The sequence below is a fragment of the Melanotaenia boesemani genome, chromosome 2 (assembly GCF_017639745.1).
Source record: "Melanotaenia boesemani isolate fMelBoe1 chromosome 2, fMelBoe1.pri, whole genome shotgun sequence".
Classification (NCBI taxonomy): domain Eukaryota; kingdom Metazoa; phylum Chordata; class Actinopteri; order Atheriniformes; family Melanotaeniidae; genus Melanotaenia; species Melanotaenia boesemani.
The window spans coordinates 10,855,859-10,860,655 of NC_055683.1; the positions used below are offsets into that span (position 1 = coordinate 10,855,859).

General features: G+C 45.1%; 1 long non-coding RNA gene across 1 annotated transcript; it reads left to right on the plus strand.

The window, feature by feature from the left end:
* The first annotated feature begins 829 nt into the window (after nt 1–829).
* Nucleotides 830–1,501, plus strand: LOC121655285. The gene is made up of 3 exons (XR_006013131.1): nt 830–999; nt 1,066–1,138; nt 1,210–1,501. It is a non-coding gene; the product is annotated as an uncharacterized LOC121655285 (long non-coding RNA).
* The last annotated feature ends 3,296 nt before the right edge of the window (nt 1,502–4,797 follow it).

The window sequence follows — 4,797 nt, forward strand, 5'->3', positions numbered from 1 at the left end:
ACATGTGGGAAAAGCCACTATATCCATGTTATCCGTGTTCTATGTGTTAAGGCGGCTCTTGAACTCAGAGGAATAACATAAAGGAGAACAGAAAGGGGATTAAGAACAAACAGCAGGTGGGTCTCAGTCTAGTAACATGAACAAGTCCATCCAGGAAAGAAGTCTTTGGCTTCTTTTCATTTTCTACAAAGACATTCTGAGAAGATTTTCACTTCATTCTTCCAACCATTAAAGTGGGTTTAGTTCTGGCAGATTTACATCTATGAATAAAATGTTTGGCCAGCAGATCAAGTTATTCCCAAGAAATTCCAAGTTCTTCTCCTTTAATGTTCCAGCAGTGACTCAGCACATATTCAGAGGGGCGCTGGGATATTTTCTGAGTGAAGCCACTTTGAAAGACGTCCGAGATTCATACGCTTGTTTGCAGTAGAAAAATAAGTTCTGTTGTTTCCATTTCTGTCTCACAGAATCCACATGAGTTGTTCTCCAAGTTAAATTTCTCATGTAGGAAGTTGTGTGATGGGAATATTCCATTTAGGATTTTAAAAGACACTTCTTTAGTTGTAGGTAGAAGTGGATGAGACAAATATCTTTTCCTTCTTTTCCTGATGTTTCTGTATCATCGTCCTTAAGAATGTCCTTTCTTTTTAAGTGGAAAGGGTAATAGTGGCTGTTAAGCCGTTTCCAATGAATCTGTTTGTGGCAGGAGGGTGTTTTCCTCCTGGCCTCTATGTGGCAGTGCCAGTCTGGCTACAACAACCTGGGTTACCACCGTGATTAGTGGGCGGCGTTACAGGCCTTTTTAACAGCGGATGTGTTTGCTCTGCCGGCCTTCTTTTCCTTCAATCTCCCGTGGTGGTTGTGGCTGGCGTGGCGGAGCTGTAGTCGTGGCACGCTGTTTACGGAGGGTCGGGCTTCCACACAGCGTGAGTGGCTGCTGGGGTGTGGAGAGCTGACTGCTCTGCTGAATGCGGTGTGCTCGGCTGGATGTCTGCTCCGGTAGGTCATTTAATTTTCTGCTTGCCTGCTCGTTTGGCCGCCAGCTGACTCTTGTACACGTTGTAGATCACTGGACAGCCGAATCGTGGGATCTGAGGCGTTGACGCTTGTCTCGGTTCCTGTGTGTGTCAACTTAGCGGTATGTATCAGCTGTTGCAAACTCAATGGATGGGTTGGAGTTCCCGGGTAATTTCTGCTGCTCCCTTTTAGAGGCGGCAGGCTTGGGCTGTGCGCCGCCGTCACTCTCTGAGGGAGCGCTGCTGCTGTTCTGGCTCTGCCGGGTTTTCATCCATCCGTCTGGCTGTCTTCCTGCTCGGATTGTCTCCGGTGTGGAGCGGACAGACAGCGTTGCGACCTGGCGTGACGCTGCCTGGTTGCGGGACCTGGACTCACCAGCGGACCAGACTCGGGCCATCTTAATAGTCGTGTTTATTTTGTGTGTTTATGCTATGTTGGTGTCTAATTATGTTGCATGGGTTTTTTGAGTTTTAATCTTTGTGCATTCTTTAATTGTGTTTTGAGTGTTTTTGTTTTGTTAAAGTGTAGCACTGTGGTTTTTGTGTTTTAATTGTTCCTCCCCCTTTTCTTTTGTCAGGTCCTGCAGCGGCTGCCCCATCCCTGGTGGTGGTCCACGTTTCTTTTCGTGCAGTGCAGTGTGAGTGTGAGTGTTTACACGGGTGATTTAGAACGTGGACCCCTCTTTCCTTCTGTTGCGGGTTGGAGCTGCCGCTGGCTGGGTTAGCCCTGACAGTAGATTCCTTTTCTTTTCCACAGTGCTACCGCTTCATTGGATTGTTTTAATCTTTAGTTATTAGTGTATTGTTTAATAAAGCCGTATTGTTTTATTTGACACGTCTCTGGCCTGTGGTATTCGTAGTAAGAACTTAACAGAGAGGGGGAGGCGTGGTTCCTGACTGTGTGATTAGTTGTGGAAACCGCGCCGCCCCATTACATGTTATTGAAGTGCAAACTGTTCAAGTGTCGCCGCTGATCCAGAGCTGCTTCAGTTCTACTGGAATATCAGAACGCACCCTGGTTTGTTGGATCATTCTTCTCACAGTAATGGGAACTGCTTTTAACTTTATTATACTCTTGAATTGTGCAGTGAAATTTCAGTTAATTACAGGAATCTGGATCATTTAATAGTTCACCTGTATTGTCCATTAGGTGGGTGATAGACCAGATTTATGGGATAAACTTTGTGCCACTGGGGAGTGAATCTGAATTCTTTATAATTGAATTTGAATCATTCAATTTGAATCTGAATATGCCTGTTTGAATAATTGCTTTAAAAACTGAATCCAAATGACCATATTTGATATTGAATCTTTGTTTTTTGAATGTGTATATTGGTAAATTTGAAACTTTTATATTTGAAAAAATTCATTCCCTAATTCATTTTCATAGTTCAGTTTCAGTTCTCTCCATTCAAATTCTGATCTGAAATTCAAACTTTTGTGCCATACATCCGGGACCTGACGTGAGGTAAAACTAGTTGATCGCAGATGGAGTAACGTCAGTTTTGTGCAGTTGTTCTTAAGGGCTACAAGCAGAGGGAGGGCGAGGGGAGGGTGTGGTCGGGGAGAGAGAGAGAGACGCCAAGATCCAGGCCAGCCACTCTTGCTACAATGGCACTTGCCGTTTCTGTAGCGGTAGTTACCGTTTCCTCAACAGTCTCAGTGGTTTGCCACTGTGGGCTGGTTGCAGACTTTTCACATTAGTGGTAACTCCTAATACAAGAAAAATATGTGTAAGTTTACACAGATTAATCTGCACATCAAGTGACGTACATACACCATGTAGGCTATAACGGACCAGCTTGATCTTTTGCATTGGTTTGTAAACATTTTAATAGTAACTCGCCAGGCTACAGACACGCCAGATCACGTCTGTGACGGCGCATTGTTGTGAAAGCAGCTTGCAGGCTTGCTATCTTTCTGTCTTAGAAAGCAAGGTCATTAAGACAGAAAGACAGGCGACGACCTATTTAAAATTAAATGCAACGTTGCCGTTGATTGTGACATTTCATAAAGATTCTGGCATGTCCATAGTGGTGTTTGAAGGACGGAGATTTAACGTTTGTGGACCCTGACCACTGCTGGTTGGGACGTTGCGGGATGACAGAATGTTGCTCCATTCTCGTCTGTCCTGGACTGACGGAGCCCAATAAGCCTGCAAGCTGCTTTCACAGCGATGCGCCATCACAGACGTGATCTGGCGTGTCTGCACCCCGGCAAGTTTCTGTTGCCACGGTTACCAACTAGCGTTTAATCAATAATTTACAACAATAAGGCTATGTCCCAGGGGTGACAAGATTGCTTGTGTGAGTGTGTGTGTCTGCAGCCCTGCCATTAGAGATAATTAGTCACAGCTGTGTGTGATGAGCAGAGAGAAAAGAGTGTGGCAGGGCTTCAGACGCGAGCGGTGTGTGGGAAGGAGCAGGTCCGATGGTCCAGGGGGAGTCGTGTACCAGGTCGAGGACGCATTGGAGACGTCTGGCGGGGTCAAGAGTGTGGACAGTGAGGACTGACTGAGTGACGGGACGGCCGTGGGCACAGACGCCGGAGAATTGCCTGTGCGACAGGACGCGCTGTGGGAATTGTGGAGGGAGGAATGTGCGGCAACCTCCCTCCTCTGAGCTAAGTGTTTATTTTGTTTGCGTGGGCTCCGCTTTGCATGGACTAGATGTTTTCCTTCTTTGTTGGGCTTGAAGTGAATTGTTGTGTGACAGCAGTAGCCCTACTTTGACCAGACAGTGAAACCTGCAGAGTAATTCCTGCCGCCGGCCTGCTGAGTCACAGCCTGTCCCCTACACAGGTGCTCCAACTTTTGGCGTCCCCAGAGTGGAGGAGCAGCGGAGAGACTGAGAGAGACGCGCAGGTGGAGCCGTGGAGGGGGAGAATCCGACGACCCCCCTCCTCTCAGCTAAGTGCTCCTTTCTATTTCCCTCTGGTGGCCTCTCTGCCATACGATAGAAGATCGGTTAAAATATTACTCATTCGACTCACGGATTCCTTCCCTCCCCCCTTGGTACAGGATCAGAGGGACCCGGTCATGTATATGAGCTGCCAGTGGAGGGCCACCCCATTACTTGGACTTGGCTGAGGCCTGGCTTCTACATTTGTTTTATTTCTCTTTTACCTTGTTTTTATAAAGAACTATAATAAACATTTATTGGTGGGGTATCTGTTGCATGTTCTTTCCTATAGAGTACTCCCTCTGGGACCTACAGCTGGTATATCAGGGCTAAGCGCCCTGTGACAGCTATTTGACCGGAACTTCTTTTATAGGTGTCAATTATGGACACCCTACAGCCAAGTAGGAATTGAGTATTCATCCAGACCATTCATGTTTTAATGACACAAAACAGCTAAATGATGTCCCAAATACAAAAAGGACCTAATCTTCCAAGGTTGCGCCCTCCTATGGCATATGAAGGTCGCAGAAAGAAGTACAATGAAGGGGCTTGATCCTCAGCCTACATGACGGTTATTGCATTGATTACTTAATATCAAAATGGAACAGATCTGGAAAGTTACTATATATATATATATATATATATATATATATATATATATATATATATATATATATATATATATATATATATATACTATATTTTTATGTGTTAAAAAAAATGACACATTTATTGTTATCAATAGTCTGTCTTACTAAAATGTTTCCAAACCAACGCAAAAGATCAAGCTGGTCCGTTATCCTACATGGTGTATGTACGTCACTTGAGGTGCACATTAATCTGTGCAAACTTACACATATTTTTCCTACAGAGGTTTATGT